General features: G+C 46.0%; 2 long non-coding RNA genes across 3 annotated transcripts in view; one reads left to right on the forward strand and one right to left on the reverse strand.

Annotated features, from left to right (window-relative positions):
* Positions 1 to 27,744, reverse strand: part of LOC112448447 (uncharacterized) — a 172,259-nt gene that overhangs the window by 137,538 nt on the left and 6,977 nt on the right. Inside the window, exon 2 of one of the 2 annotated variants that reach the window (XR_009496088.1) lies at positions 23,813 to 23,966. This is a non-coding gene — a long non-coding RNA (uncharacterized lncRNA). Of the gene's footprint in view, positions 1 to 23,812; positions 26,929 to 27,744 lie in introns of those variants that run through there. The other variant, XR_009496087.1, reaches the window with a different exon arrangement.
* LOC112448446 (uncharacterized) lies at positions 205 to 25,402 on the forward strand. Its single transcript, XR_003036807.2, has 2 exons — positions 205 to 2,419; positions 19,474 to 25,402. It is a non-coding gene; the product is annotated as an uncharacterized lncRNA (long non-coding RNA).

Raw genomic sequence — 27,744 nt, forward strand, 5'->3', positions numbered from 1 at the left:
TCTGCACCAACAATAGCTAGAAGGTACAAAAGGTTCTCTTCCTGATTCCCAGGAGAAGAGCCTTCCAAGGAGAGCCCCACATCCCTCCTTGCTTTGCCCACACTGAAGTAGCCATATCTCCCTACTGTGTCTGGTTCTAAGTGGCGATGCTTCAGCAGAGCAGAGTTGATGATTCAGCTACACAGAAGCAGAGCTCTCCGATGGTTACCACCATGGGCTGCTGCAGAGACTTCGAGAAGAGCCTCCCTCTCTGTCACTTGCCAGGTTGGCCATGAGTGTTCCTGCTGCAGACCCTGGGCACCCAGGTTCCAGCTATAGGAGCTATGAAAACCCAAGCCACACTAGAGTATCCAACTGCTGTGGCTTTATCTTTTGTTGGCAGGCCTCCTCCATCAGTACCACAACCTCTGCCCCCAAACAGAAAGCGGGGAAGAAGCCAAAGAGAGGAGCTTAGGACAGTGGTGAGGAATGTATTGATCTACCAGACTTGGGGGGAAATCCTTTTACACAGAGCCAGCTTTGACATTCAAGTGGAGCCATTTGCCAGAGTTTGGACCCAGACCTGAAGTGCCAGGATGTTGGTTCTGTTCAGATTCTGTGGGGAGACGCCAGGACTGAACCACTATGGTGACAACTGGCAAACCTGGGGACATGTTCGCTTGCAGATGTGTGGCACAATATTGTAAAAAAAGTTTGATCCAGTGTTAATAGACTGGAGAGTCACAGATTTATAGCTTCTTTTGGAGGAAAAAAAAATCAAAAGATATTCTAAACTGGGTTCTTGTGGCAAAATTGTCTGTGCTGGTTACACAGAATGGGAGGGGGGTAGGGCAATGATTTCTGAAGTCCCCTCTATGCCCATGTCGTCCCTCACACACAGCCAGGTGCTATCGATCCTGAACTCACGCCGCTGTTTTTTTTACAGTAGAGGGAGATTTCTCAATGTGCCCTTTGCCACCAAGTGATTTTTCCACACTGGATCTCCAGGCTCCTGTTGGCATTTGAATTTGCAACCCTTGGATTTGCACCTAAGAACAGCAGGAGCCACAGGAACGGCCATTCCAGCCCACAGGACTCTCCCCTGCTCCTCATTTTGCTTGTTTCCACATATCCTTGTCTGTTGCCCTCATTCTCTTTCAGCAGAGATGCCCTGGCCATGTGGTGAGGATCATGGGCACCAGAAACTTCAATTTAGAAATCCTAGTAGAAAAAAAAGAGTTTCTTTTCTCTACTTCTGAAAATCAAACCTAGTAAAGAATGCTGGCCCCACATGGGGCGTGTGCCTCAGAGCTGCAAGATGTTGTCTTTGGAATCCAGCACTTAAGTAGCTGGTCATTGTTCTAAGCAGGTCACAGATAGTAACTTACTGAATCCTGTTTTTTAAAGAAAGCCTATGATTTAGGTTCCATGACTGCCTCTGATACAAATGAAGAAACTGAGGTACAGATAAGTTAAGCTGCTTTCCCAAGGCCACACAGCTATTAAGAGGTAGAACTAGAATTTGAACCAGATTGTCTAGCTTGTCTGTAGAACTGAGTTCTCGGGGGGTGAGAATAAAAGCTGACAAGCCTCAAGGTATGAGTCAAGAAGTCACAGCACCTCTCTTGCTACATCCGACTGGTCAAAGTCAGTCACAGGACCAGCTCTGGACTTGCTGGAAAAAGTTGTCTACATAGGAATGGGAGGAATTTAGGGCTATTTTTTGCAATTTGCCATATCTTCTCATTTTCTATAACTTCATTTCAATAAACTTGGCATGTGTCTGGCACACGAAGATGACAACTCATAGTATGTGTGGGAGAATGTGGCAAACCCTGCTATGTCCCAACTCATTATTCATTCTCCACTTCTCTCTTATTGACGGAACCCTAGTTCTTTTTTTTTTTTTTTTTCAGGGTGGCGATGTGCCCAGGTACAAGTATTCACCTTCCCAGATGCCCTCATAGCTGGGCTGACCATGTGACCCAGTTTTGGCCTATGAATGTAACTAGACGTCTCCTGGGCAGGGCCTCTAGAAGAGCTGTCATTTTCTCAGTAAAAGGGAATAGGCTCTGTGTCCCTGGCCATTTGCCTTTCCCCTTCCTGTCTCATTCCTGCCTGGATCCCATATGCAACAGTTTGGGGTGGATCAGCCATCCGGAAACCATGAGGATGTCATGTAGGATGGCACAAAAGGGCCACAGAAGCCTGGTCCCTGATGACACCACGGGGCCTCTGCTCTAGTCCTGGATGCCCTGTCTCTGACCTTCTTGTCATCTGAGAAAAATAACCCCTGCTTGTTTAATGCCACAGTCAAGAGTTGTGGATTCAGCTACTGAAAAAAGGAGTCACAAGAAAATGAGACTGAAAAGTGGGCAGAAGCCTGGCTGTGAAGCGTCGTGACTATTAGGAAGACCTGGCAGCTGCTGTGAACACTGCAGTGAGTTTCTGCCTTGTTATGCACATGTGCTTTTGTGTGTGTTTGATGTATGGGCATCTGGATGTATGTGTGTTTGGGTGTGGGGGTGAATGTGTGCATGGAAGGAAATGCTATAGTCATGGAAAAATTTAAAATCAAACTGGAGCCCAGATTTTGAAAGATTGAAAGAACAACGTTGAAAGTGAAATGGTCAGTTTAATGGTGATGACTATAAACCGAGTACTTAATTTTGTTTTTTTTTTAAGATGTCAGGATAGGAGAGTGTAGTTTCACAGCCTGGGGGCTTGGGTTGACTGCAAAGGCTAAGAATGAGCTCACAGAGTGAGCTTCGAGCGCCAGGAGCTCTGGCTCACCCTCTGGCTGTGATGATTATCTAGGATCCAGAACAGAGAGCGGACCGCCCAGCCTCTGCACGGTCAGAACACTGGGAGCCTGCACCATGTCCACCCCAGGACCAGCGAATGGAGCCCAGCCAGACGACGAGGCAGAGAGCTGGGAAAGTCTGACTTGGACAAGAGAAGACCTGGAGGGCCCTGATGGGATAATAACTATAATAAGTCATCTATCACTGTGTAGAAACCACACCTAAAACTTGGTGTCTTAAACCAACAACGGCCAGTCATTTGCTCACAATTCTGCAGTCTGGGTTGGAGAGATTTTCTCTACCCCATGTGGTGCAGTGGCGTGGGCTGGGCTCACTGATGCATTCGCAGCCAGCTGGCAGATTACTGGGGCTGAAGGAGCCGCGATTGCTTCATTGACATATCTGTCTCCTTCAATGAGATGATTGGACTGGCCGCACCCTTTTCCCCAGCATGCTCGTTCATCTTCCTTCTCCACATGGCCTCTCATCCTCAGGGAGGCTAGCCCAGGCTTCATGACTTCTCAGGACAGCAAGATGGTAAAAGTGGATGCTGCAAAGCTTTGAATGCCCAGGACTGAAATTTTTGTCACATTGGTACTGAATCAAGCACATCATGAGAGCAGCCCAGATATAATGTGGAAATGGGCCATGCAGCAGTATGATTTCAGGAACGTGATTCATTGGGGGCTATTTTGTAACAGTCTATCAAGATAAATAATCTTTATTATTTCTACAGATTTTATAGTTCACACAGGATATTTACTTGCACTATCTTAATTGATCCTTACCACTAAGTTGAGAAATGGTCAGTGATATGCTGGTAAAACAAAACATAAGCCAATAAGAAGTCCCAATTTATAGCATTTGCCAATGTTTATGGTGTAAATACTCCCACTGTGGCTCATTTTAAGCACCCAGCATGAGATCACGCGGCAAAGAGGAAAGAGGAGACACACTCTGGTTCCAGCACACCACTCTATCCAGTGGGGACCAACCCCATTTGCAGATAAGGTTAAGGGACTTCCTCAAAATCACACACACAACCAACAGCGGCAGACCCGGGACTCATCCAGATCCAGATTTTATGTTCTGGTCACCCTGCTTCCTAGATATTTTCTTCGAACATTTGAAAGGCTGCTATGCAGGAGAAGTTGCTATAGTCTAGATTGCCCTAGAAGGTAAAGTAAGAGTCAATATGAGTGTTAGAGAGACTTCAGCTTAAGAAAGTCAGTATGCAAATAGATTCTGCCAGACTAGAGCCACCCAGAGAATGGACTGCTTTGTGCCTGTCACAAAGTGTCTCCCAGAGGCCAGATCTTTGAAGATTTCCTAATTAGAGGAGAAGTTGAACTAGATAACCTATGAGACCCCATTTATGTCTCAGATTCTTGTTTTAAGAATGTTCCAAACCCCCAAATCTGGAATATACTTATTGGCCTTTTGAGACCAAAGGAGGCATGACAAGGAAAGGGAAGAGAACGGAAGAAGGAAAGAAGGTGCGTGTTGAATCTGGGAGGAGCTTGGCCAGCTGAAGAGTCTCTGTCCTAGAGAGCTCTATCCAGGGTTGGGAAACGGGTCTCCACTAGGGTGGCTCTGGTCCAAGGAACAGAGCCATATGACTCATGATGCAGAGACACAATATTTACTTTATCCCAAGTCAATTAAAATGGCAGCAGACAGCTCCAGACCTTTTGTCTGAAATGTCGGGAGGGATGTTCTCAGTGTAGTAGAATGCAACTCCTGATATTATAGCCTGGCTCTTTAGATAATGCTCTTTCTTTCCAAACAGGCTTTCCTAATTTTTCTCAGATAGCTTGCTGAGGACTTAGCATTTAGTCTCTTTGGCTTAACCAGATCCCAACTGCTCCTCTGCTTGGCCCCAGCTCTGGAGAAGAATAGATGCTCTGCTTGAGGGTCTGACAGTCTTAGACACTTTCCACTCAGCTCTGGGGACTTCCTGAAGCAATTAAATTTTCTGGTTTTATAATGAGAACCACAAAACTGGAAGCTTTCCTGAAGGAACAGCTCAAAACTTGAGGAATAAAACTCGGCATTTGGGAATAAACACCTGGGATGTTTCCTGGAATGACTCAAGCGTCACCACCCATGCCAAGAAATTACACGGGTAATCATGCAGCCTGGGAGCTTCCAGAGAATGCCCAAGACAGTTACTGAAGTAGATAATTCACCTCTGAGAACATGTCTTTCAGCTCAAAAATTGCAAAAGGTCATGTATCTGGTTCTGAGAAACTGTTATTTTCTTGTGCTGAACCCAAAGAAAGGTTAGTTGACAATTAGTGAAGCCTAGCCCTGCTCTTTCAGCAGGACCAGCCCCATCAGAGACTTTCAAGGACACTTTCACATCAAGATTTCCAGTCACAAAAAAATATGGGGTTTCCCAGAAACTGTTACGGAAAAACCCAAATGAACTTTTTGGCCAACCCAATATTAGCAAAACAAATACAACAATACATAAAAAGGATGACATACTATGATCAAGTTGGATTCATCCTAGGGTCACAGTATGGTTCAACAGATACAAATCAATATGATACACCACATCAACTAAAGAAAAGACAAAAACCACATGATCATCTCAATAGATGTGGGAAAGCATTTTATAAAATTAAACATCCATTCATGACAAAACCCAAAATGGGTACAGAGGGAACATCTGTCTCAACATAATAAAAGCTATTTATGACAAGCCCAGCTAACCTAGTACTCAATGGTGAAAAGCTGAAAGCCTTCCCACATCAAGATACCCCATTGCCTACTGGGCGACATGCTCCCCAGAGTTCAGTGGCTCCATCACCTATGGTAGAAGAGTCTGAAATGGCTGGGCAGGATGTGAAATAAGAAGCAAGGATGGTCTCAAGAGCTTCTCCCCAGGAGACAGGTACTGGGGTGGCTGCACTCCCCTCTGAAACACATTTACACACTAAAGAAGCATCATCTATTTATATGCAAACCATTACCAGCTCTGGAAACTGGGGGAGCTCTCTCTCCAGGAGCAGAGTAGCCTCGGTTAGTTCTGTTTGGCTCTTGCACAGAAATATGTCAGGGAAACAGGGTAGTAGCTATCAGATCAGAGCCTCCCATTCCCATTTCCTTGCTCAGCAAACGGTAGGACTTGCATCCACCCTGGGCCTAGAGTCAGCTCCAGGGCTTAAGTCCTGGGGTTGTTTCACAAGACCCAAGTTCCTTTCTCTTCCTCCTCTTTCCCTTCTTCACTCTCTTCTTCACTAACCTCAAATGACTAGAATCACAGACTTTACAAAACTTAAAGACTATGTTAGTTCAAACACTTGACTTTACAGAAAGGACCCAGAGATGAAGAGCAGAGATGCAGACTTACGAAAGACACTTGACTAGTTGATAAAAGAGTATAGCAGATGAGATGGGTTGTCACTGCTGGGATTAAGTTATAAAATATGGTGGCTTCTACCTTGGGCTCTCTCTTCCTCTCTCTCTTCTATCAGTTGCTCTGGGGGAAGTCAGCTGCCACATTACTAGACCAGGAAATTGATGGGCAAGCCCTGTTGCTCCTTACCCTTACCATCATTCAAGAGTAAAAGGACTGGGCTTCCCTAGTAACTCAGTGATAAAGAATCCACTTGCCAATTCAGGAGACATGGGTTCCATTGCTGATCTGGGAAGATCCCACATGCTGCAGAGTAACTAAGCCTGTGTGCTACAACTATTGAGCCTGCGCTCTAGAGCCCAGGAGCCGCAACTACTGAGCCCTGCACACCCTAGAACCCATGCTCCCCCTGCACACTGCAACTAGAGGGTAGTCCCTGCTTGCTGCAACTAGAAAAAAGCCCATGCAGCAAAAAGACCTAGCACAGCCAAAAATACAATAAATAAATCTTGAAAAAATTTTAAGTATATGAACTTAAAATTGAGCCCTGACATCAAATTTTGCCATCACATAGAGAGGATCAAGTCTGCTTTTTTTGTGAACAGTTTGCCAACTGAGAAGGACAACCAACGTGAGCTGTATCTTTGAAGCACAAATGCGGCAAATCCTTCACCTTGCTCTACAGATGGAGCTGAAAAGAGTTCTGGGGCTTTGGGCCCTGCAGGTGTCAATTTGCGCTCACTACACTTTCAGGCAATGCCAAAGAATGCTCAAACTACTGCACAATCGCACTCATCTCACATGCTAGTAAAGTAATGCTCAAAATTCTCCAAGTCAGGCTTCAGCAATATGTGAACCGTGAACTTCCTGATGTTCAAGCTGGTTTTAGAAAAGGCAGAGGAACCAGAGATCAAATTGCCAACATCTGCTGGATCATGGAAAAAGCAAGAGAGTTCCAGAAAAACATCTATTTCTGCTTTATTGACTATGCCAAAGCCTTTGACTGTGTGGATCACAATAAACTCTGGAAAATTCTGAAAGAGATGGGAATACCAGACCACCTGATCTGCCTCTTGAGAAATCTGTATGCAGGTCAGGAAGCAACAGTTAGAACTGGACATGGAACAACAGACTGGTTCCAAATAGGAAAAGGAGTTCGTCAAGGCTGTATATTGTCACCCTGCTTATTTAACTTCTATGCAGAGTACATCATGAGAAACGCTGGACTGGAAGAAACACAAGCTGGAATCAAGATTGCCAGGAGAAATATCAATCACCTCAGATACGCAGATGACACCACCCTTATGGCAGAAAGTGAAGAGGAACTCAAAAGCCTCTTGATGAAAGTGGAAGTGGAGAATGAAAAAGTTGGCTTAAAGCTCAACATTCAGAAAACCAAGATCATGGCATCGGGTCCCATCACTTCATGGGAAATAGATGGGGAAACAGTGGAAACAGTGTCAGACTTTATTTGTTTGGGCTCCAAAATCACTGCAGTTGGTGACTGCAGCCATGAAATTAAAAGACGCTTACTCCTTGGAAGGAAAGTTATGACCAACCTAGATAGCATATTGAAAAGCAGAGACATTACTTGCCAACAAAGGTCCATCTAGTCAAGGCTATGGTTTTTCCTGTGGTCATGTATGGATGTGAGAGTCGGACTGTGTAGAAGGCTGAGCGCTGAAGAATTGATGCTTTTGAAGTGTGGTGTTGGAGAAGACTCTTGAGAGTCCCTTGAACTGCAAGGAGATCCAACCAGTCCATTCTGAAGGAGATCAGCCCTGGGATTTCTTTGGAAGGAAAGATGCTAAAGCTGAAACTCCAGTACTTTGGCCACCTCATGCGAAGAGCTGACTCATTGGAAAAGACTCTGATGCTGGGAAGGATTGGGGGCAGGAGGAGAAGGGGACGACAGAGGATGAGATGGCTGGATGGCATCACTGACTCGATGGACGTGAGTCTGAGTGAACTCCGGGAGTTGGTGATGGACAGGGAGGCTTGGCGTGCTGCAATTCATGGGGTCGCAAAGAATTGGACACGACTGAGTGACTGAACTGAACTGAACTGAAACTTTCAGAGAAGGAGGACCCACACTGAAAAAGCAAAAACTGCACAGAAGTGGCTGTCCTGTCAGTGAAAACGTGGCATCTCTTGTTCAGTAGATAGCAGTTTTTAAAAAATTAAAGGTTGTAAAGAAAAGACTCATATAAGAAGAATAAGCATTTCCATGGGTGCAGTCTGAAAACAAATAATCTCAGCTGCTGGGAAGCACCGTTTTGGTTTCTTTCTGTTCTTTCTTTTCCTTCTCACTGTAGACTGAACTTTGTCCTCCGCTTTCTCTTTCTTGGAAAGAGAGGACAGAGTTTTAAGTCAGCACTGATTTGGGATTGTGCCTAAGGCACAATCAGTGCTTCATTGTCATTGTGTTTTTAAGCTTTTTAAAATTAAAACAGTTCTTTGGGGAATGAAAAAAAGTGAAATGTCATGAGGACACTCAGGCAGGCTATGAGATGTTCATATCGTGGGGCCCCGAAGTCTGGCCAACCACCAGTGAGGAATGAAGTTCTGCTGACAAGCATATGGCTGAGCTTACAAGCAGATCCTTCCCCAGTTGAGCCTTCAGATAACTGCAGTCCCCAGCCAACCACTGAACTGCAATCTCATGAGAGACCATCCTGAATTCCTAACTCAGAAACTGTGAGATGATAAATGTTTGTTGCTTCAGCTGCTGTGTTCAAGAGTAATTTGTTATGCAGGAGTGGATAAAAACACTGGGCTTTTTTTGTTTCTTCTTTTCTTGGTTGTTTTAATTTTCCCTTTGGGAGAAAGAGATGAGGGCAAATTCCAGCTTACCAGTCAACAAGACCTTGTCCTCTACCACTTTAAGAGATGAAAGTGTGGCAAATTAAGAATAAAAAAAGAAGGAGCTTCCATGGAGGCCTGGGGCAAGAGCCTCCTGAGCAAAGAACTAAGTGTCTTTCCAAGCCTAAGTGAAAGAATTTCAATTCATGGGCTGCTAGAAAGCTCCAAGTTTCTTTATAGCAGTTTTGAGTATGCGGCCACTGCAAATGCTAACTGCAGATGATGCCTTATGTATACACGTGACAGAGCTATAGAAATGGTGTCTTGGTTGCAACAAAGATAGAGCCTGAATTCCAAGTGGCCTCCCCACCCCCATCCACTCTCATGGTGGACCAGTCTAACCCTGTCTGCCTTATACACGCTACCAAGAGAAAAGGCTCTTTGAAAGGGGCCTGAGCAAACGACATCCTACAAATGCATATATTCAGCAGAATATGGTCACAAGTGCTCTTTCTGACAAACTTACTCATTGAAGGGTCCAAAACTGCAGGTTCTTAAGCAGCAGGCCCCAATCTCTGCATTCCATCCTGTGTGCTCAGAAGTGAGCCTTGTCTTGTTTTCTCTCCAGAAAACCTAGAGCTGAAAGCAAAACGGGTTTTCCAATGCCCAGCATTCATTTCCTAAAATATAGCTAAACTAGGTTAATGCTTTTATTTTATTTATTTATTTATTTTGCCCTTGAAGTACAGATTCAGAGCTTCTGGGAAACATCCTAGCTTCTTGTTTTAAAGATCCAACAAGAATGTAGTTGTCACCTTCCTTTAAGGAAGACTTTCAATTCAACGCTGGAAGCAGACAAGCCATAGGGGTGGGCCTGACTGGCTCTCCCGGGTCCATGAGAGAGAGTGGTGTGGGCCGTGCATGGTCTGCAGTGGCATGGCATCTTACTGTACAAAATAGCGCCAAGTTCATTTGGTACAGCTGCGGCAGGGCTGGAGGTGTTCTTAGGACCTATTATATGTGAGCCAACAACCTCATCAGTCCAGCTGTTCCTTGGTCTTCTAAAGGAGACCAGGAAGTAGAAGAAAATGAAGAAGTGGGAGCCAGAAGTCAGTTTCCGCCAATAGAACAATGGGTGCCATTGTGCTTCTCACATGGCAACAACTGCTCTCAAGGAGCATATAATAGAATTACACACACACTGTTACCATCATGAGAACCTCCCCATGGGAACTTCTGGGTGCAGTCTTTTGGAGTTTGAGGGATCTGGGAAGACCATTCCACTAAAAGGGAGATCCTATAGAAAAATTGAGGAGGGGCCAGTTTTTGGGTGACCTCTCCAAGCAAGAGAAAATGCAAATATGTGCTTTAGGAGTTTCCCCCAAAACCAATGCAAATCTTTCTCAATGCAAAAGCCATGCTTTCCTCTTAGTATTAAAGATAGTCCTGGTCTTGCTTCTGGAAAGCTTCCAAGGACAGAGGCTAAACAGATACCAAACTCACTGGAAAGGAAGAGCTCCTCAGAGCTCGGAAATGATTGTTTCACACAGTTTCTTGCCCCTTGTCTTGAACTGTGCTCAAGCCAAACTCTGCAAAGATGCCAAATGGGGGCTCCTGGGTATGTGTTGTGATTCCAGGCCCTCTCAGAGGGAGGCTGAGGTGGAATCACAGAGGTGATGTGGAGTGCTAACAAGAGCATGGCACTTGAGTCCTGCCTCCGAAAGTTCCTTAACTTCTCCCCAGCCTCTGTTTCATCTGCTTTGCGGAGATAATACATATTTTATGAGTTGGTTTTTTTTTTTGAGACATCAATGAGGCAATGAATGTGAATGAGGTTTGAAAAATGAAAAATAATCTCTGGATTCCATTTAATCATTTGTGCTCCACCACATTTATAGTCCAGTGACTGAGGGTCAGTAGGGGAGGCCTTGCCATGGGCTCCACACCATGTGAGATCTCATGCCAGGCCTCCTTGAGAGCTCTGCTCCACCACATGATGAGAAATGTCTGGTGGGCCAACTTAGTAGTCCTGAGACATCCCTAAGTTGATAGAATGATGCTTCTGGAAGATCTTGGGTTTAGTCCCTCCTCTTCCTTCTGTCCATCTAGTATCGCTTTCTCTCTACAAATGTGGTATCTGTGTTCCATTTCTCATAACCTGTGATGTTTACAGATCAAAATACCAGTTTCTAAAAACTCACTGGCCCAACTAGCCTTGACCCCAATCTGAAATGCCTACTGGGGATTACTAACTAGATGTCTACCCTACTTTAAATTTTTTAAAAAGGATGTCTTTTTCTTGAAATGCTTCCAACTCTCAACTATGATAAGCTGGTCAGTAAAGGCTTATGTGTTTATTTACCCTTTACTCTCCTGTGTTCCCTACTCCAACCTGTTACCAAAACCCTGTACCTCTTCCTTCGAGGCAACTCTTGAAGTCCGTTGATTCTTTCCAGGTCTTCTCTTGCTATCCTGCTTAAGTCTTCCTTTTCTGATATCTGGATTCCTGTCTCTACTTCTTATTACTTGTTCACCTCCAACTCTCTCTCTCCCATTTATCTGACACAACTTGATCTTTGACATCAGTCAGTCTAGGCTAGGCTATACTGAAGTAACAGATGACCCTAAAATCTCAGTGGCTTAACACAACAAAGGGTTATATCTTATTTACCTTACGTATATATCCATCATGGCCTTGCTCTGGCTCTACTCCAAGTTGTTTCATTCTGGGATCCAAGCTGATGGAGACCTCCCTATCTGGGACAGTGGTGTTCCCAGGGCAAAGGGAAACAAGAACATGGAGAACCATGGTTCAGTTATCTTTTGCCTAGAAATGACATAATTCCATTTTACTCACACTTTATTGGCAAAAGCATCACATGGCCAAGTCTGCTGTCATCTGGGGGAACCCCTCCGCAGGGAGGGGAACATAATTGTGAACACTGCTACAATCTGCCACAGAGCTCACTTCAGCCTTCTGTTTCCCTCTCATGACTCAAATGCCATGTGTTGAAACCCCAGCCACGTCATGGCCCCAGGAAGCCTACTCTCTCTGGCTCAGAGTGCTTTCTCTTTCCTAAGACCTTTGGTTGACTTTATAATCAAAAGGCCCCATACTGGATTTGTTTTAGGTGTCTGTCTGCACATAACCCTTAGGTGGTCTTGTGATCCACTACTCCTGGCCAAAGCTGACTGGACTTCCAGGGATGGCAATGGATCCAAGGATAATCAAATCCAGGCTCACAGAGGCCTAGAAGCTGGCCCAATCAAATGTAGAAAGAACCACCAGGCGACTGCCAAATACAGAAAGAATATACTGCTTGGGATAGTGGTTAAGGCTCAAAAGATGCTTTGAGGTAGAGTCAGAGCAGGTGGAAGCTTTGGGTAAGTTGAGATTAGGAGAGAATTGAAACTGAACTTCTTAGAGAGAGAGGCAGGGGCCAAATGCATGGAGAGTGCGGAGACACCACGAGAAAGGGCGGGGCCCTTCCATGACAGGGTGGAGGAGACTCGCCAGGCCTCTGGAGCCAACCACCTGGACTCTTACAATCCATACCCCTTTCCATTCCCACAGAGAGAGGGTGGTCTCAGCAAATCCCGAATAAAGCCACTTTGACCTTAGAGAAACATCAGTTGTCAACTCGTTTCACACGAGTTTAGTTTGATCTTCCTATTTAGACTTTAAGCCCCTAAAATCAAGGCACGTATTGTGTTCACCACAAGCCTGGCACAGTGCAGGCCGCCATATGTATTCTACAAATGGCTTTCCCTCAATTTCCACACACCTTTGCCTCATTATCATGATCATCTTCTCTGCAGCCAATGCTATAAAATCAACCCAAAGCATTACTGTAGAATTAACGAGAAAGGAAATACAAATTTCCTTACCCAGGAAACAATCTCTGTACCCACTTAGCACAGACTTCTGGGACCTTAATAGCCAGTGTGCTGTGCACCATGGACACAGAATGGACTTTTCACAATGGCACAGCCCTATCTCATGGTTTCTCATTCAGCTCCCCCGGGGTGAATTGCTGAGTCCCAGATTCAGCCTCTTAAAAATGGGGTTAGCATCTGGTTATGGTGAGGCATATATGGTAGATATAAAGGACTATCAGCAGAACAAGAAGCAACACAGATGCTTCCTAGCTACAAGTCCTCATCTGCTTCACACAATACCCGCTGTGCCCAAAGCAGCCTGAGTCTAGACTATGGGGATAAGAGGTGGTACCAGGGGGCAGATGGGAGGAGCCAGCTGTGGTCGCTGGGCTGGCTGGCTTGCTTCTGCAGAGCCTTTGCATGTTTCTCTTCCCCCATCCCTTCTGCCTTCCAATCCCCCAGTGGAAAGCAAAGGGTGTGTGTGTGTGCACAGCGAGGCAGGGGAAGCCGCATACAATTTTTTCCTGTGTGTGTTTGTACACATACCAGAATCATTCAACAGAGAAAGATTTTAGTGTGGGTCTGAAAAGACTACATAACTTGAAATATTCTTACCCATCTAGATACTGATTTTTCTGCCAGGAAAATGAAAAAAATAGCAGAGATGATAGATAGATAGACAGATAGATAAGATATTCACAGGCAGACCTTGCCAGTTAGTGTCAGCCCTTCTCCCCTGGGAAGTCTCCTTGTGTAACGCGACTCCAGGAGGAGAGCAGAGAAGTCCCTTCTGAGAGCTTACTGCGGCTGCCACTGGCTGCCTGCCCGAAGGGGCAAGAGGACTCGCTGGGGTCTCTGTCAAGCGGAATGACCCAGGAGACTCCAGCTGCCCTTAATGTCTTCATACCCAGATGAGAGGCAGCAGGGATATCACTTAAGACCAGTGCTGTCACAGACTCCTCTGTTGCTGGCACTTAAAGGGACCTCACGTTAGTGGCTAGGGTTGCCCTAATGAAGTACCACAAACTGTGGCTTAAACAACAGAAATGGATTATCTCAGACTTCTGGAAGCTGGAAGTCTGTGATAAAAGTGTCAGCGGGCTTGGTTTCCTCTGAAGGCTGTGAGAAGCTGTCACAGTGGCCAATGACGTTCACCCAAAGTGTGATTATTGCTTATTGAAAACTGAGGGCTGGGAGGGAGAATCAGCCCCAGGCCTCTCTCCGGGCTCTGGGTGGGTGGCTGACAGTCTTTGGAATTCCCTTGCTTGTAGAAATTCCCCCATCTCTGACTTCATCTCCACGTGGTGTTCTCCCTGTGTCCTCTCTGCCTGCAAATTTGCCCTTTTTATGAGGACACAAGTCATTAGATTAGGGCCCATCCTAATGACCTCATTTTAACTTATTACTCCTGTAAAGACCCTATCTTGAAATAAGGTCACATTCTGAGGTACCAGGGGTTTAGGACGTCAACATATTTTGGGGAGGGGATCTAATTCAACCCGCATGAGGCCTTACTTATCTGCCCCTCACGGCGAGGGCGGAGGTCTGCGTTCACCCTGGCCAGACCCTGAGTTTGTCACCACACAGACCTGGTGTGTTTATCACCAGACACACAGCCCTTCTCCCTTTGAATCATGACTTCTTGGACCCAGTTAGCCAGAGGCAGGGCAAACAGACCAATTCAAGCCTGCAGAGCCTGAAAAGGGAAGTTTCATTAGTCATTCTTCTGGTTTCTCCCAGTTAGTGCACGTTATCAGCTTTGCCTGCTTATTCTCACTCTTCACACCTCGTTGGGAAGGGGAGCAGTAGCCACTTCCCTGGCCCACCCGGGCCTCTCTGCAGTGGGACGCTTGCCAGGCAGCTGTGAGGGGAAGGCAGCAGGGGCTCCAAGGACCTTTGGGCTGTGAGCCTGTTAGTCGTGGAGGCAGAAACACTGAGGTCAGGCAACTCTGGTGTGGGAATCAGGAAAGAGGAGGTGCCGGGGGAAAGGTGAAGACAAGGGGATGGGAAGGGGATAAAGGGGGCTGGGAAAGAGACAGTATCATCATAGACTTTCCTATAAACTAAGTAATTTGTGGGTATATATATAAATGGTCTGTTCATTAGGCTGAAAGGCAGTTGTGTCTGTTACTTAGGATTATATTTGGCTCTGTATAATAGAGAATCCTCAAATAATAGAGGCTTTGTAAAGATTGACCTTAATTCTCCTATCCATAAAGAAGTCTGCCAACAGACAATATAGAGCTGGTATGGCAATCCTGCGGTCATCAGGAAACCAAGCTGCACTTAAGATTCTGTACCCTCAACCTTAACATGTCTCCTCTTGGCCCCTGCTAGCTGCTCAGCCTCCAGCCATCACATCCAGATTCCAGACAACAGGAGAAGGGTCCCTCAGAGACTCCACACATTACTTTTGCTTATACCTCATTAGCAATAACTTAGTAAGGTGGTCATATAATCTTTTCTTTGGGTAGCTATGTACTTTAAAAAAACTGCTGCTGCTAAGTTGCTTCAGTTGTGTCCAACTCTGTGCAACCCCACAGACGGCAGCCAACCAGGTTCCCCTGTCCCTGGGATTCTCCAGGCAAGAACACTGGAGTGGGTTGCCATTTCCTTCTCCAATGCAGGAAACTGAAAGTGAAGTCGCTCAGTTGTGTCCGACTTTCCAGACCCCATGAACTGCAGCCTACCAGGCTTCTCCGTCCATGGGATTTTCCAGGCAAGAGTACTGGAGTGGGGTGCCAAACAAAAACTAGGAATGTATTATTAAGAAAAGAGGAAAGAATGTTGGAGAGCAACAGTGGTTTCTACCATCACATTGTATATGAAGGGAAGACAGTTATCATCTAAATTCCCACTACGAACAAAGCTAGGGGAGGTGATGGAATTCCAGTTGAGCTATTTCAAATCCTGAAAGATGATGCTGTGAAAGTGCTGCACTCCATATGCCAGCAAATTTGGAAAGCTCAGCAGTGGCCACAGGACTGGAAAAGGTCAGTTTTCATTCCAATCCCAAAGAAAGGCAATGCCAAAGAATGCTCAAACTACCGCACAATTGCACTCATCTCACATGCTAGTAAAGTAATGCTCAAAATTCTCCAAGCCAGGCTTCAGCAATATGTGAACCGTGAACTTCCTGATGTTCAAGCTGGTTTTAGAAAAGGCAGAGGAACCAGAGATCAAATTGCCAACATCCGCTGGATCATGGAAAAAGCAAGAGAGTTCCAGAAAAACATCTATTTCTGCTTTATTGACTATGCCAAAGCCTTTGACTGTGTGGATCACAATAAACTCTGGAAAATTCTGAGAGAGATGGGAATACCAGACCACCTGATCTGCCTCTTGAGAAATCTGTATGCAGGTCAGGAAGCAACAGTTAGAACTGGACATGGAACAACAGACTGGTTCCAAATAGGAAAAGGAGTACGTCAAGGTTGTATATTGTCACCCTGCTTATTTAACTTCTATGCAGAGTACATCATGAGAAATGCTGGACTGGAAGAAACACAAGCTGGAATCAAGATTGCTGGGAGAAATATCAATCACCTCAGATATGCAGATGACACCACCCTTATGGCAGAAAGTGAAGAGGAACTCAAAAGCCTCTTGATTAAAGTGGAAGTGGAGAATGAAAAAGTTGGCTTAAAGCTCAACATTCAGAAAACGAAGATCATAGCATCTGGTCCCATCACTTCATGGGAAATAGATGGGGAAACAGTGGAAACAGTGTCAGACTTTATTTGTTTGGGCTCCAAAATCACTGCAGTTGGTGACTGCAGCCATGAAATTAAAAGACGCTTACTCCTTGGAAGGAAAGTTATGACCAACCTAGATAGCATATTCAAAAGCAGAGACATCACTTTGCCAACAAAGGTCCATCTAGTCAAGGCTATGGTTTTTCCTGTGGTCATGTATGGATGTGAGAGATGGACTGTGAAGAAGGCTGAGCGCTGAAGAATTGATGCTTTTGAAGTGTGGTGTTGGAGAAGACTCTTGAGCGTCCCTTAGACTGCAAGGAGATCCAACCAGTCCATTCTGAAGGAGATCAGCCCTGGGATTTCTTTGGAAGGAAAGATGCTAAAGCTGAAACTCCAGTACTTTGGCCACCTCATGGGAAGAGTTGACTCATTGGAAAAGACTCTGATGCTGGGAGGGATTGGGGACAGGAGGAGAAGGGGATGACAGAGGAGGAGATGGCTGGATGGCATCAATGACTCGATAGATGTGAGTCTGGGTGAACTCCGGGAGTTGGTAATGGACAGGGAGGCCTGGCGTGCTGCGATTCATGGGGTCGCAAAAAGTCGGACACGACTGAGCGACTGAACTGAACTGAACATGCTTGAGAAAAGGATGCTCCTGAAGCACAAAATCTTTATGTCCCACAGAATCTCCCCTTCCAATGTCATGTTCCACTGCCCTTGAATCATTCTTCAGGTCTCAGCTTTAACCTCCTTCACTCAAGGAACTCTCCCCAGACTTCTCAGCCTGCATTAGCCTCCTTGTCTCATGTCTCTGTTGTGTCTTGTGCTTCTCCTTCAAAGCCCTCTACCTCCTATTCATCATTGAATTTTAGCTGAAGTTACTTATGTAAGGACCACCCTCCCTCTAAACTAGAATGTCCTCTCCCTGAGGGCAGGGGCTGTGCCTTGCCCACCATCATCTTGGAAGTTGGTGTAGAGGAAGAAGAACTTCCTTCCACCCTATTAGGATGTGGAACTGGACTGAAGACTTCAATTGACATGAGACAGATTAACAGGAGAAAAGCATACAATTTTATGTGCTATTTTTACATCTACAGAGGAATCTTCAAAAGGAAAAGTATACACCATTTAAACAAAAACAATACATTGTGGGGATGTGACAAGACAAAGGGGCTTAGGCATGGGGCAGTGAACTGTGGGCCACTGACTAGGAAACAGGTAGAGGAAACCAATGGAAGGTAAGTGTCATTTTAGTGGGTTTGTTTGTACAGGTCCATTTGGGCCTCTTCTCCTAGTCTCTGAAGATAAGAATGTTCTCTCTTCCTAGTGCATAGAGGTCACCATTCTTGGGGGAAGATTTTGTGACCCGCTTTTAGGTAGAAAGGGGGAGGTCAGAGAGCCCTTCCTGCATCTGGTGTTTCTCAAGTGACTTCGGCTCAAAACAATCAATACAGGTGGCATATTTTGAGGGTGGCATGTTCTGAACCCCTTCATAGATTCTCAGTAACTATTTGTTAACTGACTGCCATCGAGTGATTAGAATACTAGAGAGGTCCCAGACTCAAGGCTGGTTCCAGTGAGACTCTTCTTTAACTGACTGCCCTGGTTGAGACCAGGGGAGACTGGCTCCTCCTGCGTTGTCCACCTAGCAGGATTTGGGTAGCCTGAGCATGCACGTCGAGGTCTGGGAGGGTTGGGGTTGAGGCTGTCAGACCAGCCTCTCTGAGGAGAACTCCCACACCAAACTCCGCTTTAGGAAGCCAGCTCTGGCCGGAAGTACGCCCAGGAGGGCAGGGGAACAGAAACTGCTGCAGTGTGGGTGAGATTTAGATCTGAAAATGTAGCCAGCTACCCAGTGTTTGGAGAAGAAAAGTAGGTCACCATCTTCCCTTCGGTCTGCTCTGACGTCATCCCCAGGCTCAAAAGGGGAAGGAAGGTTTGTGTGATCTCTGGCACCATAGGCTGTGGGCACATTTGCTCACACTCAGCTTTGTGAGAACTCTGCCCCACCCCTGCCATTCTCAAGACTCCCTTAAAATCAAGGAACCATCAGCTGGGCTGTTCAGCCTTGAGGTCTCAGATAGGGAGGCTTCCCGAGGCCGGCTTTTTGAGAAAGAGTCCATTTCTCCACCACCCAAGCCAAAAGGTAGGACCCAGCCAATGGCAGGACTTCCAAACCCTCCATTTAAAACCTGTCCAATTAAGAGACAAGCAGTCTGTGCTCTGGCACAGGAGCGCAGGGTTTTAAAGGAGAGAGCAAGAAAGAGAGAGAGAGGTGGGAGCCCTGAGAGACCATGACGTTGACCACTGACGAGCAGCCCTAAGAACACGACTCCCTCCAAGGCTCCAGCCCAGGGGGAGGTGAGGCCAGGATGGAGCAATGCAGCGCGAGTTCAGTCGCTCAGTGCTGTCCGAATCCTTGCGACCCTGTGGACTTTGCCCACTAGGCTCCTCTGTCCATGGGATTTCCCAGGCAAGAATACTGAATTAGATTGCCATTCCCTTGTCCAAGGGATCTTCCCAACCCAGGGACTGAACCCCTGTCTCCTGCTTTGTTGGCGGATTCTTTACTCTTGAGCCACCAGGGAGAAATGCAGACTTCATCTCCAACTTGAATTCCCCACTGAATCCTGTCCTTCCACTTTCACCATGAAGAAATTCAGTCATCACAGCCTGGGCGACCTTCAGCCACTTCTGACTAAGAGGCCGAAAGTGATATTCACCCCTCGTGTGATGTGGGGATTTTCTGGGGCAGAGTTGAGAGGATTAGCTACTGTCTCCCTCTGGTTTGCAAGGGCTTTTGATTAAATATTCAAGAATTTTGTGAGCCAGTTGTTAAACCATTAGTAACGCTGCCATGGTGGGAGTATTGACACTGTGGAAATTGGCAAATACTACAAATTAGAGTTTGTTTTTTTGTTTTGTTTTGTTTTGTTTTCCCCAGAGAGCTGCTTTACCAGCCACAGACTCATACAAGAGGAACTCTGAGAGGGCTAGAGTTGGAGGAGACCACGGGGTGAGCAGTGCTAAGGGCAACTGGTGCTTTCCTGACGCCTTCATCATGTCGCCCTTGGCTTTTAGACATTCCCTTGGGGGTCCATGTTTTCTCTGTGGAAACATCTATGGGTGCACTCCTGCTCCACCAGGGAACATGAAGAAATTTACTTTCAGTTGCCCCTATGCCAAAGGACTCCAAGAACACAACTTCCAAAGGCAGCAGGTGCATTGTCTTGAAGAAAGAGAAGAGAAGGAAAAACTGAGTGGCCCCTTTAATAGCAACAAGTGAGTGCAGAAGTAGATCCGGGCAGCCTGATCCCCAAAACTTAGTTTCCTTCAAATCCCCTGATACAATCAGCAATCCAAACCTGCAGTTAAGACCACAGGTGACGTTTCTTATGTAAGTAGATCCCTCTGCTTCAGATTTCATTTTCAGAGGTCACAAAAGTTTAAAAGGGAAACACTATTTTCATGAAAAGGACCATAAAAGAGACTGGGATTGGTATAAAGGAAGGTTCTTAAATTTCACCATGTTGGTCAACCTGGGGAAGGGTGTGCTTCTGGAAAAACAGATTTCTAGGACTTTCTCTGAGAAATTGAGACTCTGCAGATGTGCAGAGGTGGCCAAGCACCAGCCTTTTTTAAAAAAAAAATTTTCATTTATTTTTAACTGAAGGATAATTGTTTTTACAGTATTGTGTTGGTTTCTCCCAAACACCAACCTGCATCAGCCATAGGTTTACCCGCGTCCTATCCCACTTGAGCACTAGCATTTTTAACAGCCCCTGCCTCTACCTCCATATCTGCTACTGGTGGCCTAAGGACCACACTTTGAGAAACTGGTCCCAAGGGGATCCTTGGGAGGAATTCTGTAGAGGGAGTAACCCTGAGTGGGACCTTCCTCTCTACCTGGATCAGCCACCTGTGACCAGAATCGCCCAGGGCCATGCCCAGAGCAGGGGCAGCCTCCTCACCCAGGCTCCTCTCCTTGGCTCCTCTCCTTAGAATCGAGGGATGACAGTGAACTTGATTCTTGGCACAAATGCAGAGAAATCCTTGCCCCCATGGACCCAGAGAACCCTCCAGGAATCACTGAAAGTCATCAGATTGATTGTGCTTGCTGAAAGCACCTTAAGAGTTTAGATTTATAAGGTTTAGCAAAACTCCTCTCAGTAACTCAAATCCACATGCAGAGATGAGGTGGACAGGGGCTGTGGCATTCCACAGATGGTTCACTTTGGAGAGAAACCACTGATCCACAATTGTCCCTCCTCTGCCACTCCTGTACACCACCCCCAGAAAGACATCCCGTTCCATATCTAGGCAGCCCAGCCCTGCCATGATGCTAGAGGGCATCATGGTAATAGAGAGAAAGAAAAGATGCCAGGCTTCACCTCTGCTCACAGCACACTTCCTGGCCTGAGGAGACTTCTACTGCACCCCTGCCTTGGCTGTACTCTTTATATTTCTAAGCCACTTCCTGTTTCCATTTCTAGGTCATAAGCCAGGCTTACAGTTGGTGGGGCTCACTCACCTAGGAGCCCCAGCTCTTCTTATCTCCCCTCAGAGACCATGGCTGCCTCTTGGGGAAGGGTTCAGAGTGTGCAGCTTGGAAGACACACAACTTGTCCTCAGCTTTTCAGAATGCCGAGGCCCAGAAACTTTGCTGGCCTGGGAAGTCTGTGACTTGCTTGGGTTGTGTTTCTCTGCCTTGCTGATGCCCAAGTGCTCAGTTCCCTGGACGGACTGGACGAGTATGCTTTGTGAAGACTCTGCAAAGACCTCATCAGAAACCTCGCTCCTCCAGAAAACCAGCAGGCACCAGCTAGCTTTCCCAGAGGGAGATGTGAACAAGAAGCCATTCACGAGCATTCTCTCTGGAAACCAAATTTCAAAACAAGGAGGAAACCACAGCTCAGCTGTGTGCTGGTGTTTGGCAACATGGGCTCACTTGAAGAGAGACAAGCACAGGCTTTGCACAATTTTATTGCCGTCGCTCTGTGATTTCTAAGCAGTTTACTCCTGATTTCCACCACTCACTGGGGAAAGATTATCTTGGTGAAATGCTGAGTGCTCAGGACAAGCCCCTGGACGATTGGGTCAAGGTACATGTGCCAAGTCAGCATCAGGCTGTTGTTTTTGCCTCCCAATTCCGTTCTCTAACTTTTTTTTTTTCCCCTGTGAAAATGTATCATAAGCTGGAACACACCTAAGATGGCACAGAAAATGCAGAGCTTTGATTTTTACCCTGTGCCCCCAAGTGAGCCAGGCATGATGCCAAGGCTTGGGCAGGTCCCCTGAATGGATCACCCATGTCGTCTTCACCTACACACTATACCTTTTTCTACAGTAAGGAAGGGAAGAAGAAAGAACAAGCCAAAAAAGGAAAAAAAAAAAAAAGACCCATAACTGTAACTGAGCAGGACCCTGTGGGGTCTTCCCAGGATGAACCCCTCCCGCATATCCTCTGCTGTAGCTCCTCTCTGAAGTACCTAGATCATAGTAGCGGATACACATTTCCCGAGCTGTTTTATAGATGTTAAAATCCCCACCAAATGGAAGAAATCAAATACTTGATGACCATGAGCACACAGCCCCCAGACCTACTGACGCCTAGGGATTGATAATGGGACCTTGCCCTGTTATCACATCATCAATGAATCAGAGAACTGTGCACAAGCTGCTCCCATGCTCTGTGACTCCTCTCCTTCCCTGGATTTTAAAGATGCTTTCCTGAAACCCACCAGGGAGTTCAGAGCACTAGCTGCCCTAGACATCTTGCTTGGTGCCCTGTGATGAAGGCTGCACTTGGCTTCACCACAACCTGCTGTCAGTAGGTTGACCTGGGCGAGCAGACCTGGGTTTGGTTCAGTAACAAGCCTAGGGGACAGGGATGCAGGCTGCCTCTCACTCAAGGCAGCAAGATTATCTCCAAAGAGAGAACCAGGTGCAGAGAAAAAACAAAGCCACACACAAATCACCCGAAATCTAAAACATAAACCATGTCTCTTAATTATTGAGGATATAAAGAAATAGGAAATCTCATATCCTGTGGTAGAAACATACACTGGAAGAACTTGGTTGGTTGGCAAGTTTGAGGCAGAGACAATACTCCGTGTTCATTGGACTCTTATGTTTTCCTCCTGGACACACACAAAGACTACATTTCCCAGCCTCCCTGGCAGTTAGAAATGTTCATTTGACTGAGTTCGGGACAAAGGGAAAGTGGCAAAGGAAGTGATGAGAGTCACTTCCAAATCTGGACCTAAAACCACCTGTGCAATTCTCCATGTCTTTCCCTCTCTTCCTACCCCTTTGCCTATTGGTTGAAATCAGAGCATCCAGGGAAGAACTCCAAGGTCCTGGCAAATGCAGAGCCATCATATGACCAAATCTTGGTTCTAGATGACAGGGCAGAGCTCCTTCCATTTCCAACCACATAACCTACTTTGAACTGTAGCGTAAGAGAGAAATAAATATTTACTGTGTTAAGCCACAGAGCTTGGCAGAGTGTAACAAGATTTAGCCTATTCTGACTGATGTAGTAGTATCAAAAGCCTTACAAATATCCATAAGCTTTGACCCAGCAATTACATTCTTTGGAGCATATCCTAAGGAAATAAGTAAGAGTAGTCACTACAGTATTGGTTATTATAACAAAAAAATTATAAACAACATTAATAATGAAGACCAAAGCCTAGGACCTAGTAGAAGATTCATTAAAGAAATAATACAGCTCTGTAAAGAAATACTAGACATTTAATATCATTGAAATGTATTTCTTGACTTGAAAAACTTTCCTAGTGTTTGTGAAACACTATAATATAGTGTTTGTGTTTATGTTATAGTGTTTGTGGTATAGTGTTATGTGAAAAAGAACAACAGAACATAACCATTTGTATATTAATATATATGCACATAGAAAAATGTCTGGAAATATACCAAAATAGCAGTGATTATTTCTGGTATTAGGATTACAGGTGGCTTTTTTCTGCAGTTTTACGCCTTTTCTGCAATTAGCATATATTTCTTGAGTTAAAAAAATTTTAAGTAGCCAGCTGGAAATGGATGTGTCACCTTTGAACTTGAAGGCTGGCCTTGCTCTCTCTGTGTAAATATATTCCAAGCAAAAGAAACCTAGGTCCTTTGGATGCTCAGGGGCTAAAACCCCACCATCCCTACACATCTGTTTTATCTTCACCACGGGGAGCAGTGCCCAAGCCCTTCTCAAATCTTCCAGGCTCAGTTCCACTGACAGATTTCTCTGGCTTTAAGGAAGAAAGTACCTTTTCATCACAATGTTTTCCAGGATTTCCTCAGAGGGTTGATGGGCCTCTGAACTCTCTTCTTTCTGGGTCCCCATTTGGATGGTTTTGGAAAACTGTGGCCACAGATCCTCTCTCCCTCGAGACCAGCTGGGTGATGCAGACCCTGCCGACACTGCAGACAGCGGGGCAGGAAATTACACACTAAGCATAGGTCTTTATTCCGAAACCCAGCAACCTCGCCGCAAAATAAACTCAAGGGCCCTCCAGCCTTGGTGCCCTGACCCACCAGATCAGAGAGTCTTATGCAATCTCTGCTGATGAACTTTGAATACAAAGTAAGGCTGTAGGTTTTTGTTTTGACCTTCCAACCACATGATCATGCCAGAATTAAGGTGGAACTCCATTTTTTTTTTCCCCTCCCAAATGACTCCCTGCTCTTTTCAACAGACACTCAGAGAATAAGCCTCTGAGGTTTCCTGTTGTGGAAAGTTCTTTGCATTCTGTGACAGGAGCATGTAATAACTCAACTCCTGTATAAGTTTTGTGTATAGTAGGGTAAAGCTATTTTAGTTGAACTTAATGTCTTTTTGGCAAATCATGTGTCCTCCAAATGAAGACACATAAGGAAGAAACAGCTTATTTTCAGCATGAGACCCCAACAGCCTGCATCAGGAAAAGTGACTTCCCTTTTGAAGGCTGAAGCCTGGAACCTGAGAGAGCTGACAAGAACACTTGCATAGCTCTTTCCCATTTTCCCCCGCAGCTCAAATCCTTCCTGCCTTTCAAGGCCCAGCAGAAGAAGGTACAGAGGCCTCCATGGGCAGGCCAGCCCACATCAACATCTCTCCTGCCCCAAATCCCTTTCTAGTGAAAAGGCTCGGTCATGTGATATGCAGTGTGAGTGCTGAGGAAACTTTCTGGGCCAGTGTGGTCACATTCACATCAGTGCCCAGCTTAACCACTGCTCAGGGGTCCCACCCACTCAGGTCTCAGCCCCTTGAAGACTCCTCTTTCCCTAGGTATTGAGAATCCAACAGAATAGTGGTTAAGCACACAGGCCTTGGAGTTGGAGTGCTGTGTGATCTTGGGCAACCCTGAGTCTCACTTTCTTGTGTGCCTGGTTCTAATCTTAATAGTTGTGAGGATTAAAGAAGGAACTCAGGAAAGACACTTCACACTCAAAAAAGACAGTGTTCCATTTTTAAAAGTGGCCCCCAAGTCCTTTGACCCACCTCCACCCAGAGGTGGTGCTTTGGATCCCCTCTCCTGGAATCTGGTCTCTGAAACTGCCTGACCAACAAACAGAATGTCGGTGGGGGATGCCCATGCCTTCAGAAGCCTGGGCAGGGCTTGAGCCCCGCCTCACTCTTGGAACCCAGAGGCCATATGGTGAGGGAGCCTGGCCACACAGAGGGGTGTGTTCGGGCAGAAAGCCCCAGAGGCAGTGTTGGCCAACAGTCAGCGTAAAAGCTGACTCCAGGTACAGCCACCATCTGACTGCAACCTAGGAAATTGGAGATCAGAAGCCCTTAGCAAGAAACACCTCCCTGATTCCAGTGAACCCCCAGAACCACAGTGATAGGAATAAAATAACTGTCATTTTAAGTCCCTAAGTGTTCCAGTGATTCATTGCTCTGCGGCCTTTTCTTGTTGCTGGTGGGAGGGCTCCCATGGGTCCAGGAGTGACCCTGACCCTAGATCACCTGTCCTCCCTAATCCTGCTGCTTCTTCCTCTCCAGCTTCATACAGTCAGGCGTGCCCTTCCCCACAACATGTCTGTAGGTCTCTGAACCCAACTGTGGACCAAATCCAACTTTTCTTCCTAGAGGACACTTCTCAACTCCCAAGCCATTCAGTGCATTCAAAGAACTGTCTGGGAAGAAGGATGCCACCCAACTCTGAGACAGGACAGCCTCGGACACTCACAAGCTACCTTGTTCTCTTATTATACTTGCTGTGTGTTCAGTTCAGTTGCTGAGTCATGTCCAACTCTTTTCGACCCCATGAATCGCAGCACGCCAGGCCTCCCTGTCTATCACCAACTCCTGGAGTTCACCCAGACTCATGTCCATCGAGTTGGTGATGCCATCCAGCCATCTCATCCTCTGTCGTGCCCTTCTCCTCCTGCCCCCAATCCCTCCCAGCATCAGGGTCTTTTCCAATGAGTCAACTCTTCGCATGAGGTGGCCAAAGTATTGGAGTTTCAGCTTCAGCAGCAGTCCTTGCAATGAACACCAGGACTGATCTCCTTTAGGAGGCATTAGACATTGTTTTATCAAAACAAATGTAAGTTTCTTGAGGGCAGGAGCCCTGTTTAAGTTTTATATTTGGAGCCATCTTTTTTTTTTTTTTTTCAATTTAAATTTTTGAGTGAATTGTAATTTTTTGAGAAAATGATGATCATAGCTAACTGAAATGAGATGAGCCTGAAAAACCCAAGTCCATGACAATTCTCAAAAGGGAGAAGGAGAAAGGTCCCACTGCCCAGTGTGAGTTTGTTCATGCCCAGACTCTCAAGAAATGAAGCAGGTATATGGGGATAAGTCATTCATTTCTTAAAACAGGGTGAAAATGGCTCAGATACATGCAGATTTCAGGGGACGGAGGGTTTCAGTTGTTTCAATGTTGTCTCCTTATTGGGTCATTCAAGTCATTTACTGTAGTCTTCCAAGATGTAAAAAATATTTTGCTTGCTGAGTTGATAACTTCAAAAGTCTTGACATTTAGGATGGATACTAGATTGCAGGAGTCGTCAGGTGAAGCATATTCAGTGGCCAGGATGGGGACTGGGGGAGTGATGGTGGGACAGGGGAGTGATGATGGTCCAGAGGAGTGTTACACACCTGCTCATCCACAAGCTCCATCTGGAAGCATGTTACATGATGTCTCCTGCTCTATGGATCCATCTGCCTGAGTTTCCCTATCAGTTGTCAACGAAGAAGCTTAACCTACTGGGTGACTTTGGCTTCTCTTGGTGAACCGTATGCCTCCCCTCCTGGGACTATACTGGTCGATCCCACCTCCGGGTTGGGTGGTGGTGTCTCCTCTGTGCTCTGGCAGCTCTCCATGCTTTTTCATCACAACCCTTACACTGCTTCACTGTGTATGCGTACACATCTCCCCTTCCAACACACTATGAGCTTCTGGAGGATCTTGACAGTCATTTGTTTTTCTCTTTCTGCTCCTTAGAAGTAGCAGGACCTCCTTAATAAGGCTTTAAATGAATGTGTGTGTGTGTGTCCGGTTGTGTCTGACTCTTTGTGACCCATGGACCCCAAAGATTTTTGGATCCCATGGATTCCACCAGGCTCCTCTGTCCATGGACTTCTCCAGACAAGAATACTGGAGTGGATTGCCATTCCCTGCTACAGGAGATCTTCCTGACCCAGAGATTGAAGCCAGGTCTCCTGCATTGCAGGCATATTCTTTATCATCTGAGCCACCAGGGATTTAAATGAATAAGTAAATGAATAGATGAATAAAATAAGTTTCCACTATTTCCTTATATATTTCAACCAGCACAGGCCACCTGCTTCTTCCCAAATGTGCCCTTGTCTCTGAGGGGACTATGTCTTCCATTTGGGGAAGTCTTCCCAGTACACACAGTAGTGTGGCAGCAAGATTGACTGCATAATTTGTAGGATCCAGTGGAAAATGAACGAGAAATGTGCAGTCACAGACTCTGAAGGGGCCCTCCTTCAAAAATTGTTAAGAATTTCAAACTGGTGACAGTGGAGCCTTAAACCAAGCCCAGGGTCCTTCTAAGCGCCGGGCCCCATGTGACTGCACACGTCTCACATCCATGAAGCTGCTCTGTTAGCAGGTGTTGTTTGCATCGGGGGTGCACGCCAGGCCCCTCCTTGTGGTAACGGCAGCTTTTGTTTCTGTGTGGCTTCTGTAGGACTGACGCCACCATTGCTACTTCAGATGGGCCTGTGATACTGGGCTGG

The sequence above is a fragment of the Bos taurus genome, chromosome 10, assembly GCF_002263795.3.
Source record: "Bos taurus isolate L1 Dominette 01449 registration number 42190680 breed Hereford chromosome 10, ARS-UCD2.0, whole genome shotgun sequence".
Classification (NCBI taxonomy): domain Eukaryota; kingdom Metazoa; phylum Chordata; class Mammalia; order Artiodactyla; family Bovidae; genus Bos; species Bos taurus.